Raw genomic sequence first — 14,601 nt, forward strand, 5'->3', positions numbered from 1 at the left:
TAGGGGCCATCCTCCAGACAGCCGCCTTAACCTCGGCCTCCGTGACCTCTGGTCTCACTCTTCCTACTCTCTCAGCCTCAAAGATAGGAGCAGCCCTGTCCCTAGGGATTAGGCTCTCCAACAGACACTCGGCCGTCTCCAAAGCCGTCACCGTGAAGGTTCCGTCTTCTCGAAGCACAGCGTTTGGTACCCTACTCTTAGAAGATCCATTCCTAGCCCAACGATAGACCGGGCCCCAGATGTCCGAGTTGCTGGAGGTAGCGAACTTCCTCCACGACTCCATCTTGGCCTTCCTAATCTTTTTCAGGTGCTCGTTCCTGAGCACTCTGAATTGGTCCCTATCCGAGACTTTATAGTCCATGGTGCGTCTGAAGTTATTGAGGCGCCTTTTGGACTCTTCGAGTCCGGCGTCCCACCATGGCGGTTTCATCCTGACGGATTTACGGGAGCGGGGCATGGAGGCCTCCATGGCATGCCCGAGAGCACGCGTAAGAGACTCCGCTACCTGTCCGCAACCGCCCACCATGGTCTCATGTTCACCAAGAACTTTCTGGGCCAGAACCCACCTAAACCTATCCCAGTCGGCTTTCCTAACATTGAATCGACTTTTCCCTACCGCGGGTCCCTCCGACCCTGATCCGACGCGGATCTTGAATCTGATGGTCCTGTGGTCGCTGTCGGTGACATCGAGCACTTCCCATTCAGAGACTGAGTTCGTCAGTGAACCCCCTCTCGTCAGCGTAACATCTATGTTCGATGCCCCCATACCCGGCCTCTCGTACGTGTCGAGGTGGCCAGGCTGGTTGTGCACCGTCAAGTGTTTCGCCGCGATCAGGGATTCGACGTGGGTCCCCCGGGCTGAACCCGAGTTGTTGCCCGGCCGACTGAACCATTGCGGCGAGTGCGCGTTCACGTCGGCCCCTATCACGACGTCTTGGTTGACCCTATCAAGAATATCACCTAGCCTGTCCGTAAAGATGCGTGTCGGGATGCTGTACTTGAAGTAAGCTGACACGAACACGACCGCCTGTCCATGTCTCTTCCTGAGACTGGCCACGGCGCAGAACCTATCGCTGAGCCCCTGCAGGGCTACCACCTCGATGTCCTGATTTAGGACAACTATGGCAGCCCCTGCACTACCGTCCCTACTGCTGAGAACCACTTTCGTGGCGCGGTAGTCAAAACCTAGCAACTTGTCTCCCGAGGTCAGCACTTCCTGAAGCAGAAGCACCTCAACCCCGTTAGCCCTGCTGTAGTCCAGTATCTGATCTGAGACGAGATGATTCCCGTTCATGTTCAGTTGGACTACACAGTAGGTCGAAGAGATCATTTTGAGCCGAAATCTGTCCTACGGGCAACCGTGATGGTCGCCTTGTGAAGAGCCACACAACCGCTGTGCCCCGACTGAGCAGCCAGGCCACAGTTGGCGCACTTGACCGGCACGCTCTTGCAGTCCTTGGCCCTATGGCCCTTGACCGCGCAGCGCCCGCAAGTGTCCACCGTCTGCACACACTTCAGAGCCCTGTGACCGAAATGCTGGCACTTGAAGCACCTGACTACGTCAACGTACTCCTTGACCTTGCACTTGGCCAACCCGATGAAAAGACTCTTTCCTACCAGAGTCTTGAAGGCGCTTGGTCTAACCGAGCAGACCCACCAAACAAGCTCGTCCGTCTTGGGCCCCTTCATGAAGAGGGGGACCACGGCCTCCTTGTCCAGACCAAGCTCCGGGTTCTGATCCACGATCTGGCCCGCGAGCTTCTCCTTAGGAATTTCCCTATCCACGTCATACACTAGTACGGTCGGCCATCTCGCACTCTCCTCTCTCACACCCTTACCGTCTTTTTCCATGGCCTTCAAGGCCGCATACGTGGCCTCGTCAGCCGGCCTAACCACCAGATCTCCTCTCGGGAGCTTCGCAGAGCCGCCAAGCTTGGGCACCGCCACCCCCTTGACCAGATCGGCCCAGAGCTGTTTCTTGGCCTCACTGGCCCCAGCAGCCCCCACCGAGACGACGAAGGCGCGGGCCGGAGCCCTCGCCTTCTCCCTCTCGATGGCCTTAGCCACCTTCTTGGAGGTGGTGGTGGCCACTCTCGGCTGCTCCTTGGGCTTCTCCTCATTCTTCTTCTTCTTCTTCTTTTTCCTTTTGCTCTTCCTGCTCACAACCTCCACAAACGGCTGCTCCTTTACCTTTCCCTTCACCTTCTCCTTAGCAGCCGCAGACTTGGCCTTGGCCTTGTCCTCGACCTTCTTCTTCTTCTTGGGCGGAGATGGCGCAACCGTCCTCTCCACCACAACCTCGCGCACCTCAGGTCTCGACTGAGACCGCCTCGCCTCCTCGACCCTACCTTGCAGAACCGTGTTCTGCCTATAGGCCTCATCGAGCAAGGCCTCATACCTTTCCCTGATCTCCAAGATTGTCCGCAGAGCGGCCGCCGAAATCTTTCGCTTCTCCTTCTCTGCCAGAAGGAGCGCGTCCAGGTCCCTACCAATATTCCTTGCCTTTTGAGGAAAGGATGAAATACCAAAGGAGGAGCATTCAGAAATGCCTTCCTCCTCTGGACCGTCCACCCTCTTCCTCTTTTGTACCTTGGCGACGGTGTCCCCCTCTGGGACCCCCGCCGCCGGTGCACCCGCCCTTACCTCTTCCAGGCATCCCCCCTCTTCGTCGGTCAGTTCCATGTCAGACATGACTGACCGCGCTCTTGGACTTAACCTAAATACAACTATCGAGCCTACCTACCCTAGTGGCAGCGCCTTTTCCTCCTTTGCGAGTGGGGAGTACTAACGGCACTGGAACTATGCTACCTTAACCTATATAATATAAATCCTAACACCTTACCTGATGGCGGCAGCGCAGCAACGTGTTCGCCCTAAGGCTTATACAGACCGACTCAAAATCGACACCGGTCTGTTCGCGGGAATTTTAACGCGCCACTCGCGTACGCGCACGCACCGCGCACTCGCCCACCAGAGCGTTGCACTGGGGGGGACCGGTTGTACGCACTCGCACGTTCACGCGCGCCCGCACACTTGCTCGCGCACTCGCAGTTTCCCGGGGGCGGTGACCACTCAGGCCGCGCGCACTCGCACGATCCTAAACACCGCGCGCCGCACGTACGCCACTCGGACACGTCACGCGTTGGCGTCGGTCCGCGCGCACCCGCACGATCCGCCGCGCGTCTCTCGCCCGCCGGAACTTTGATCGCCGCTCCTGGGGCCGCAAATCGCTGCACGAAAACGCAGCTCGGGCCCGTCGATTTATCTTAAAAAAGACTATTCGACTGTCCAAACCGCGATGTCGTACCTCGATTCTGTGACCTTCTGTTCGCTCGCGAACTTTTTGAGCCTAACTTCGGCACTGAAAGTCGAACTTTCGCGCGGCCTACACCAAAATTAGCGCTAGAACAGCACGAATTCAACGGTGTATCGTCCGACGCGAAATTCGCAATACAGCCCGAGAAATCGCTGAAAGGGTTTTGCCGGTCGGGCGTAAACAAAGAGTTTACGCTTGCGACAGACTAAAAACGCCCTCACGCCTTGCTAACCTAACCGATTTTCGCGCTCGATGCACCAGTAGAAGCGTCTACTCGAGACGAATCTTTTGGTACTAAGAACGCAAAAATTTAACTACTCTAACCCGTTCGGAACTTGAGTTGTACACGGAGCACCTCAAAAACACGTCCGCACTGTATGGCTGTCAGACCAACACTAGTAGATAGGGACAGGAGTCTCCGGGTTTTGTGGCTCTCGCCTACCGCCATCCGTCCGTGCCTTAGCGCTGGGCGCTACTTACGGGCGGAGGTGGAGCTAGGACGTCGACGGCTAACCGCCTACGGCCTAGGGTCGTCTGTGGACCACCAGCACCGGGCCCCGGAGGGCCCGTACCTTTTCTGAGGGCCGGGATGACTCAGTTAAGTGCCACCTTGGGTACCGGACCTCCCACTAGGTGTTGTGGTTTATGTACTACTATCTGGCGCCTGCCCCACAGCCACCACGTTTCAGCCGAGGTAGGCTCCTCAACCTTGAGGGGCACCACGCACAGCTCCGGCTGGCCGTATCTGTGCGCGGTGGGGCTCCCCTCTCCCGTGGTACTGACTGGGTTTTTGGTTGATGTCAGTGGATCAACCCGGGGCGTGGCCCCTACCACTATTTTGGCTCCCCAGCCGGCTAGTGGTGGGCCTTGCGGTGGAGATTCGGGCCAGCGCTTACACGCTAACCCCGGGTCCCCACCAACCCCTCCGTCGCCTGTGACGGAGCCTACCTAGCCTGGAGAATACCTACTCTATCCGAAGATCTTTTGGCCTCGATGGCCTCCCTAGCAAAGCGACGCAGTGCACAGTAGTTTGACCTAGTGTCCAGTAACACCTTGGTCTCACACGGCCATGCGTCCTCGCCCACAAGCCTGATGAGCCTTGCTCTCTCAGCAGAGAGCACAGGGCATCTGAAGAGCACGTGGTCCACCGTCTCGTCCTCAGTTTCACATCTGCACGCGCCCGTACCACGCAGGGCGAAAGACTCCAACTTGGAGTTGAAGTCTCCGTGACCCGTGAGGAACTGGCACACGTAGTGATCCACCTCGAGAGGGAGAGCCAGTCTCCATCTTATGTCGGGAAAAATAGCATGGGTCCAACGACCCTTCGTGCTATTATCCCACCTATCCTGCCAGATGTCTATGATCCTATCCCACTGGTTGTTCATCTCCTCCTCTGAGATTTCACCAGCTTTCCTTTTGATCCTAACCACATGCCATCGGATTTCCAAATCTAGAGGCAGCTGCCCAGCAACAACCTGCAACGCATCCGTTGAGGTCGTTCTGTATGCCCCTGTTAGAGAGAGAAGGGCCCTCCTCTGCTTGCTGCCGAGGAGTTTTATCGCCTTCGCCGTGAGGACTCCTTTCGACCAGATCTCCGCAGCGTAAGTGATACGAGGCAGGAAGACTGCCTTGTATATTACGGCGGAGGTGGACTGTCGGAGACCCCAGTCCGCAGACGATGCCGCTCTAAGCCTACTGTACAGAGAGTCGGACTTTCCGGCCACGCCGCTCACGTGCGCCCAGAAATTTCGCCTACTGTCCAATTCAACGCCCAGATACCTAACTGAACTCACAGCCACGATGTCCTCTGTCCCGAAGGGAACAGTGAACCCCGGCCGCAGCCCTCCTTTCAGGGGGATCGCTTGAGACTTGCTTGCCGAGAAGGTTAGACCTCTTCGGCTCGCCCACTCGCGCAAGGCGCCGAGCGTCGCTCTCGCTTTCCCCTGAATTTCTTCGAGATCGGAGCCCGCAATAAGAACCGCCAGGTCATCCGCGTACGCGACCAGTTTGACCCTATCGTCCGTGTTGGTGACCAACGCCCTATCCATAGATAAATTCCAAAGACTTGGCCCTAACTGTGAGCCTTGAGGGCAGCCTCTGGTGAGATCCGCGAATGCTGTCGCTCCCTCCACCGAGAGCACCGCCCTTCTGCCCGTCAGATAGCTCTGTATGATAGATCTAGTTGCATCGGATGCCCCCAGATCCATCATGTCCCTAATCAGAACGTTCCATCTCAGGTTGTCGAAGGCTCCTGAGATATCCAGAAAGACTCCTACCACCATCTCCTCACTGTTGTCCACCCAATCCAGACACGACTTGATCGCGCTGATTGTGGACTTACCGACCCTGAAACCATGTTGCTCTGCTGAAAGAGCGCCCCCCGTTTCCTCCTCAAGCCTGTCCACCACCAGCCGTTCCAGCACTTTTGACGGTGCCGAAAGCAGGCTGACTGGTCTATATGACTTAGGAAGACTCGGGTCTCTGTCCTCTCCCTTCCTGATGATCACCACCTCTGCTGTCTTCCAACAGTCCGGAAATTCCGACTTCCTGAGGCACTCTCTCAGGACGTTGGTCAGCGGCAAGCCGATGACGCCCCACGCCTTCCTGAGTACCCCAGCGGTGATCCCATCCAGTCCCGGAGCTTTGTTAGGGGCCATCCTCCAGACAGCCGCCTTAACCTCGGCCTCCGTGACCTCTGGTCTCACTCTTCCTACTCTCTCAGCCTCAAAGATAGGAGCAGCCCTGTCCCTAGGGATTAGGCTCTCCAACAGACACTCGGCCGTCTCCAAAGCCGTCACCGTGAAGGTTCCGTCTTCTCGAAGCACAGCGTTTGGTACCCTACTCTTAGAAGATCCATTCCTAGCCCAGCGATAGACCGGGCCCCAGATGTCCGAGTTGCTGGAGGTAGCGAACTTCCTCCACGACTCCATCTTGGCCTTCCTAATCTTTTTCAGGTGCTCGTTCCTGAGCACTCTGAATTGGTCCCTATCCGAGACTTTATAGTCCATGGTGCGTCTGAAGTTATTGAGGCGCCTTTTGGACTCTTCGAGTCCGGCGTCCCACCATGGCGGTTTCATCCTGACGGATTTACGGGAGCGGGGCATGGAGGCCTCCATGGCATGCCCGAGAGCACGCGTAAGAGACTCCGCTACCTGTCCGCAACCGCCCACCATGGTCTCATGTTCACCAAGAACTTTCTGGGCCAGAACCCACCTAAACCTATCCCAGTCGGCTTTCCTAACATTGAATCGACTTTTCCCTACCGCGGGTCCCTCCGACCCTGATCCGACGCGGATCTTGAATCTGATGGTCCTGTGGTCGCTGTCGGTGACATCGAGCACTTCCCATTCAGAGACTGAGTTCGTCAGTGAACCCCCTCTCGTCAGCGTAACATCTATGTTCGATGCCCCCATACCCGGCCTCTCGTACGTGTCGAGGTGGCCAGGCTGGTTGTGCACCGTCAAGTGTTTCGCCGCGATCAGGGATTCGACGTGGGTCCCCCGGGCTGAACCCGAGTTGTTGCCCGGCCGACTGAACCATTGCGGCGAGTGCGCGTTCACGTCGGCCCCTATCACGACGTCTTGGTTGACCCTATCAAGAATATCACCTAGCCTGTCCGTAAAGATGCGTGTCGGGATGCTGTACTTGAAGTAAGCTGACACGAACACGACCGCCTGTCCATGTCTCTTCCTGAGACTGGCCACGGCGCAGAACCTATCGCTGAGCCCCTGCAGGGCTACCACCTCGATGTCCTGATTTAGGACAACTATGGCAGCCCCTGCACTACCGTCCCTACTGCTGAGAACCACTTTCGTGGCGCGGTAGTCAAAACCTAGCAACTTGTCTCCCGAGGTCAGCACTTCCTGAAGCAGAAGCACCTCAACCCCGTTAGCCCTGCTGTAGTCCAGTATCTGATCTGAGACGAGATGATTCCCGTTCATGTTCAGTTGGACTACACAGTAGGTCGAAGAGATCATTTTGAGCCGAAATCTGTCCTACGGGCAACCGTGATGGTCGCCTTGTGAAGAGCCACACAACCGCTGTGCCCCGACTGAGCAGCCAGGCCACAGTTGGCGCACTTGACCGGCACGCTCTTGCAGTCCTTGGCCCTATGGCCCTTGGCCGCGCAGCGCCCGCAAGTGTCCACCGTCTGCACACACTTCAGAGCCCTGTGACCGAAGTGCTGGCACTTGAAGCACCTGACTACGTCAACGTACTCCTTGACCTTGCACTTGGCCAACCCGATGAAAAGACTCTTTCCTACCAGAGTCTTGAAGGCGCTTGGTCTAACCGAGCAGACCCACCAAACAAGCTCGTCCGTCTTGGGCCCCTTCATGAAGAGGGGGACCACGGCCTCCTTGTCCAGACCAAGCTCCGGGTTCTGATCCACGATCTGGCCCGCGAGCTTCTCCTTAGGAATTTCCCTATCCACGTCATACACTAGTACGGTCGGCCATCTCGCACTCTCCTCTCTCACACCCTTACCGTCTTTTTCCATGGCCTTCAAGGCCGCATACGTGGCCTCGTCAGCCGGCCTAACCACCAGATCTCCTCTCGGGAGCTTCGCAGAGCCGCCAAGCTTGGGCACCGCCACCCCCTTGACCAGATCGGCCCAGAGCTGTTTCTTGGCCTCACTGGCCCCAGCAGCCCCCACCGAGACGACGAAGGCGCGGGCCGGAGCCCTCGCCTTCTCCCTCTCGATGGCCTTAGCCACCTTCTTGGAGGTGGTGATGGCCACTCTCGGCTGCTCCTTGGGCTTCTCCTCATTCTTCTTCTTCTTCTTCTTTTTCCTTTTGCTCTTCCTGCTCACAACCTCCACAAACGGCTGCTCCTTTACCTTTCCCTTCACCTTCTCCTTAGCAGCCGCAGACTTGGCCTTGGCCTTGTCCTCGACCTTCTTCTTCTTCTTGGGCGGAGATGGCGCAACCGTCCTCTCCACCACAACCTCGCGCACCTCAGGTCTCGACTGAGACCGCCTCGCCTCCTCGACCCTACCTTGCAGAACCGTGTTCTGCCTATAGGCCTCATCGAGCAAGGCCTCATACCTTTCCCTGATCTCCAAGATTGTCCGCAGAGCGGCCGCCGAAATCTTTCGCTTCTCCTTCTCTGCCAGAAGGAGCGCGTCCAGGTCCCTACCAATATTCCTTGCCTTTTGAGGAAAGGATGAAATACCAAAGGAGGAGCAATCAGAAATGCCTTCCTCCTCTGGACCGTCCACCCTCTTCCTCTTTTGTACCTTGGCGACGGTGTCCCCCTCTGGGACCCCCGCCGCCGGTGCACCCGCCCTTACCTCTTCCAGGCATCCCCCCTCTTCGTCGGTCAGTTCCATGTCAGACATGACTGACCGCGCTCTTGGACTTAACCTAAATACAACTATCGAGCCTACCTACCCTAGTGGCAGCGCCTTTTCCTCCTTTGCGAGTGGGGAGTACTAACGGCACTGGAACTATGCTACCTTAACCTATATAATATAAATCCTAACACCTTACCTGATGGCGGCAGCGCAGCAACGTGTTCGCCCTAAGGCTTATACAGACCGACTCAAAATCGACACCGGTCTGTTCGCGGGAATTTTAACGCGCCACTCGCGTACGCGCACGCACCGCGCACTCGCCCACCAGAGCGTTGCACTGGGGGGGACCGGTTGTACGCACTCGCACGTTCACGCGCGCCCGCACACTTGCTCGCGCACTCGCAGTTTCCCGGGGGCGGTGACCACTCAGGCCGCGCGCACTCGCACGATCCTAAACACCGCGCGCCGCACGTACGCCACTCGGACACGTCACGCGTTGGCGTCGGTCCGCGCGCACCCGCACGATCCGCCGCGCGTCTCTCGCCCGCCGGAACTTTGATCGCCGCTCCTGGGGCCGCAAATCGCTGCACGAAAACGCAGCTCGGGCCCGCCGATTTATCTTAAAAAAGACTATTCGACTGTCCAAACCGCGATGTCGTACCTCGATTCTGTGACCTTCTGTTCGCTCGCGAACTTTTTGAGCCTAACTTCGGCACTGAAAGTCGAACTTTCGCGCGGCCTACACCAAAATTAGCGCTAGAACAGCACGAATTCAACGGTGTATCGTCCGACGCGAAATTCGCAATACAGCCCGAGAAATCGCTGAAAGGGTTTTGCCGGTCGGGCGTAAACAAAGAGTTTACGCTTGCGACAGACTAAAAACGCCCTCACGCCTTGCTAACCTAACCGATTTTCGCGCTCGATGCACCAGTAGAAGCGTCTACTCGAGACGAATCTTTTGGTACTAAGAACGCAAAAATTTAACTACTCTAACCCGTTCGGAACTTGAGTTGTACACGGAGCACCTCAAAAACACGTCCGCACTGTATGGCTGTCAGACCAACACTAGTAGATAGGGACAGTGAGAATCTCGTTAATCCATTCATGCGCGTCACTAATTAGATGACGAGGCATTTGGCTACCTTAAAAGAGTCATAGTTACTCCTGCCGTTTACCCGCGCTTGCTTGAATTTCTTCACGTTGACATTCAGAGCACTGGGCAGAAATCACATCGCGTCAACACCCGTCCCGGGCCATCGCGATGCTTTGTTTTAATTAGACAGTCGGATTCCCCTGGTCCGTGCCAGTTCTGAGTTGACCGTTACATGGCTGTCGATCCGGCTACGCGACCGACGCCGCGGCGGCCGGACCGCCCGGTGACGGCGAACCGACACCAAGGCGATCGGCCGGCCGCGACGCGGCCAGCGACCGAAGCTCGGTGGTTCCACGGTCGGCGGACGGCGACGGGCCCGCGGCCGCCTCGAGGCTCCCGGTCCGAAGACCGGGCGCGCGGGCGACGGCCGGGGTGTCGCCAAAACCGCCTACGCTTCTACGACGACCCGAACCCGACAGCCACGCTCCTCAGAGCCAATCCTTATCCCGAAGTTACGGATCGGTTTTGCCGACTTCCCTTACCTACATTATTCTATGCGGCTAGAGGCTGCTCACCTCGGAGACCTGCTGCGGATATCGGTACGAACCGACGCGAAGACTCCGCGTGGCCCTCTCTCGAATTTTCAAGGTCCGCGTGGGGATCACGGACACCGCCGCAACGAGCGGTGCTCTTCGCGCTCGCGTCCCTATCGCCCGGCTAGAGGATTCCAGGGACGTACAACGCTCACAGAGAAAAGAGAACTCTACCCAGATCCCCCGGCGGCTTCTTCGAGTTCATTCTGGTTACCCAGACGAGACAAAAGAGCCCCGAACACTAGGGAGCGGTTCCGCGTCGGGTTCCGGAATACGAACCGGATTCCCTCTCGCCCCAAGGGCGATTCGAAAACGCCTTCGCCCGTGGTACGAGGATCTCTCCCCGGGCTTAGGATCGACTGACTCTTGGACAACGGCTGTTCACAAGAAACCCTTCTCCACGGCAGCCCCCGAGGGCCCCTCTCGAGTATTTGCTACTACCACCAAGATCTGCACCGACGGCGGCTCCAGGCGGTCTCGCGACCTGCCCTTCGACGCACACCGCCGCGCCATCCTACTCGTCGAGGCTTGCCGGGACCGACCGCCGCGAGCGACGACCGGCCCCACTATGCCGTCGACGGCCGAGTATAGGCACGACGCTCCAGCGCCATCCATTTTCAGAGCTAGTTGCTTCGGCAGGTGAGTTGTTACACACTCCTTAGCGGATTCCGACTTCCATGGCCACCGTCCTGCTGTCATCAGCAACCAACGCCTTTCATGGTCTCTGAATACGCGTCGATTTCGGCGCCTTAACTCGGCGTTCGGTTCATCCCGCAGCGCCAGTTCTGCTTACCAAAAATGGCCCACTAAGCGCCTAGGGTTCCGTCGCCGGCTTCGCACGCGGTTCACGCGGTGTACCAGGTAAAGCCGGCGATCTCACCCATTTATAGTTTGAGAATAGGTTGAGGTCGTTTCGGCCCCAATGTCCTCTAATCATTCGCTTTACCGTATGAGACATCCTCCGTGTTACGAGCGTGTTGTTACCGCGCCGTACAGCGCGGAGTCCCACCGGCGTCCGTACGCCCGCGAACGGGCGGGACACATCGGCGCCAGCTATCCTGAGGGAAACTTCGGATGGAACCAGCTACTAGATGGTTCGATTAGTCTTTCGCCCCTATACCCAGCTCAGACGATCGATTTGCACGTCAGAATCGCTGCGGACCTCCATCAGGGTTTCCCCTGACTTCATCCTGGCCAGGCATAGTTCACCATCTTTCGGGTACCAACGTGTGCGCTAAGGGTGCGCCCTCGGACGGCCGAAGCCGACCTGGCGAAGACGCCCCCGGACTGCGGACCAGCGCGACTTTGAACGCCGGTGGGTTCGGTCGCTAGGCCATCGTCCGCACCGTAAACGGTTCACTTTCATTGCGCCAAACGTGGTTTTTCGTAAGATCACCGTTGACTCGCGCACACGTTAGACTCCTTGGTCCGTGTTTCAAGACGGGTCGGAAAGTAGCCCGAAATCGTCGCCGACCGACGGGACCCCGCCTGCGACGGGGCCGCGTCGACGGTTCTTGCCGTCGGGCGAGCCGACCAGGAGCACCAGGGTTCGGCGCGAACGGTCACGCCGAAACGCAACCGCCGCGACGAACGCCACCCAAGCCCTTCGGCCGGCGCCCAACGGGTCGCGACGTCCGCTAACCGAGCGAAAGATCCGGCCGGCGGTTAGACCGACCGTGAATTCGCCCGGCGGGGACTCGCGGGCTCTGTCCGTTTACACCCGAACAGTTTCACGTTCTTATGAACTCTCTCTTCAAAGTTCTTTTCAACTTTCCCTCACGGTACTTGTAAACTATCGGTCTCGTGGCCGTATTTAGCCTTAGATGGAGTTTACCACCAACTTCGGGCTGCACTCTCAAGCAACCCGACTCGAAGGCGCGGTCCGATCCCGGAACGCTGTGACGGCCTCTACTGGCCTGGCACCATCTGCGGGCCATGGCCCCGTTCAAGGGAGACTTGGACCGTCACGTGCGCCCCGGCAACGAGGCCGGCCCGTACGCCACAACTCCCATAGGTGCCGCGACACAAAAGTGCGCGGCGGGATTCGGCGATGGGCTTTTCCCTGTTCGCTCGCCGCTACTAAGGGAATCACGGTTGTTTTCTTTTCCTCCGCTTATTAATATGCTTAAATCCGGCGGGTAGTCCCGCCTGATCTGAGGTCGGAACGTATCGGTTTTTTTTTTTTTTAAATTACACGGCAGCCTGCGGTCCGCGCTCCGCCCGTACGGTGACCGTCCGCGTCCGCGTCTCGGAAGCCGGAGAGGTCCGTGGACTCTCAGCCGACCCGGCCGCGCTCTCGCGCGGCGGGCGGACGGGGACGTGCCGTTTGACGACGCGAGAACCCGTGACTGTTTGCCGTCACAACTTGGGCGGACGACCGGAGGCGGCCGCGCGAGCGCGGTTTTCCACGGTCGAACCGCCAATCTCGCACCACCGGAGCGGCCGACGGGCGGGCGGACAGTCCCCGGGAGGACTGCCGCCGCCGTCGGACGCCTGCCGGCGGCGCATCGGTCTGGCCGAGTATCCGGTATACGACCCTCAGACAGGCGTGGCCCGGGACCCGCGGGTCACCGAGGCCGCAATGTGCGTTCGACTGGTCGATGTTCGTATAACCTGCGGATTACACGACGACGCGCAGATAGCTGCGGTCTTCATCGATCCACGAGCCAAGTGATCCGCTGTTCGGGGTCGGGTGTTTTTTTTTGTCGACGAAACTTCTACCGGCCACGCGCCGTGCGCGGACGCACGGCGGGGCCCGTATGGTCTTTCGACGTTAACCATCTTTCGGTCGACGCTCGGTCGGGGGGTCGCGGCGCGCGGGCGGTCGGCGAGCTAGTCGCGAGCGCACGCGGCCACGGGGTCGGATTAGGCGCGCGCGAGACCGGCAAGTGCTGCCGGTACCGCGGGCCCGTCTCTAATGATCCTTCCGCAGGTTCACCTACGGAAACCTTGTTACGACTTTTACTTCCTCTAAACGGCCGATTTCGGTCATCTTCGCGATCGCGCGACGACCCAGCCCCCGAGGGGGCCGAATAACGCGCGTCCACTCCGAAGACCTCAATGCGACCGTTCAATCGGTAGTAGCGACGGGCGGTGTGTACAAAGGGCAGGGACGTAATCAACGCGAGCTGATGACTCGCGCTTACTGGGAATTCCTCGTTCACGTGGAAAAATTGCAAGCCACGATCCCTAAGCACGAAGGAGGTTCAGCGGGTTACCCGGAAGCCTGTCGGCCCAGGAATGTTAACACACGCTGATTCCTTCAGTGTAGCGCGCGTGCGGCCCAGAACATCTAAGGGCATCACAGACCTGTTATCGCTCAGTCTCGTGCGGCTATTTTCGTCCGCCGCCTGTCCCTCTAAGAAGAGTTTAAGCTCCTGGGAGCCGGCGGTAGCCCTAGTAACGTATCGTGATCCGCCGGCGACGGCCGCGAACACGGCGCGCTTCACCACGGAGCCCGACGCACGACGGACGCGCGCCGACCGGAGGTTGCCCCCCGGCCGACACACGCCCGCCGCACGCCGGGACGCGGATGGCGCGGCCGCGCTCGACGACCGCCGTGGACGACGGGCGAACGCGTTCGGGGATACCGGGCCGAGCCGACGGGTACGCGAACACGAACGGCCGAAACCGCCCGCGCCGCGCACACGCCGACCCGGGGTTACCCGCCTAGTTAGCAGGACAGAGTCTCGTTCGTTATCGGAATTAACCAGACAGATCGCTCCACCAACTAAGAACGGCCATGCACCACCACCCACCGAATCAAGAAAGAGCTCTCAATCTGTCAATCTTTCCGGTGTCCGGGCCTGGTGAGGTTTCCCGTGTTGAGTCAAATTAAGCCGCAGGCTCCACTCCTGGTGGTGCCCTTCCGTCAATTCCTTTAAGTTTCAACTTTGCAATCATACTTCCCCCGGAACCGAAAAGCTTCGGTTTCCCGGAAGCTGCCCGCCGGGTCGTTAATGAAACGCCGGCGGATCGCTAGCTGGCATCGTTTACAGTTAGAACTAGGGCGGTATCTGATCGCCTTCGAACCTCTAACTTTCGTTCTTGATCATACGAGAACGTACTTGGCAAATGCTTTCGCGTCAGTTCGTCTCGAGACGATCCAAGAATTTCACCTCTAACGTCTCGGTACGAATGCCCCCGCCCGTCTCTGTTGATCATTACCTCCGGTCCCGAAAACCGGCCCGGCGGGACGCGCGGGCGACTGGCGCCCGCGGCCCGGCGGCCCGCGCACGGAAACGCCCCGGAGGGCGATTTCGCGCGCCCGCGAAGGGCGGAGATGCGCGGGACCGAGGTCTTGTTC

The 14,601-nt window shown here is 58.7% G+C and overlaps 1 non-coding gene and 1 pseudogene across 1 annotated transcript; both read right to left on the reverse strand.

The window, feature by feature from the left end:
* Nucleotides 1–9,558: 9,558 nt before the first annotated feature.
* LOC132937754 (large subunit ribosomal RNA) lies at nucleotides 9,559–12,457 on the reverse strand (annotated as a pseudogene).
* Nucleotides 12,458–12,827: 370 nt separating this feature from the next.
* LOC132937581 (5.8S ribosomal RNA) lies at nucleotides 12,828–12,985 on the reverse strand. The gene has a single exon (XR_009663705.1). It is a non-coding gene; the product is annotated as a 5.8S ribosomal RNA (ribosomal RNA).
* Nucleotides 12,986–14,601: the final 1,616 nt, after the last annotated feature.

Source organism: Metopolophium dirhodum, chromosome 1 (assembly GCF_019925205.1).
Source record: "Metopolophium dirhodum isolate CAU chromosome 1, ASM1992520v1, whole genome shotgun sequence".
Classification (NCBI taxonomy): Eukaryota; Metazoa; Arthropoda; class Insecta; order Hemiptera; family Aphididae; genus Metopolophium; species Metopolophium dirhodum.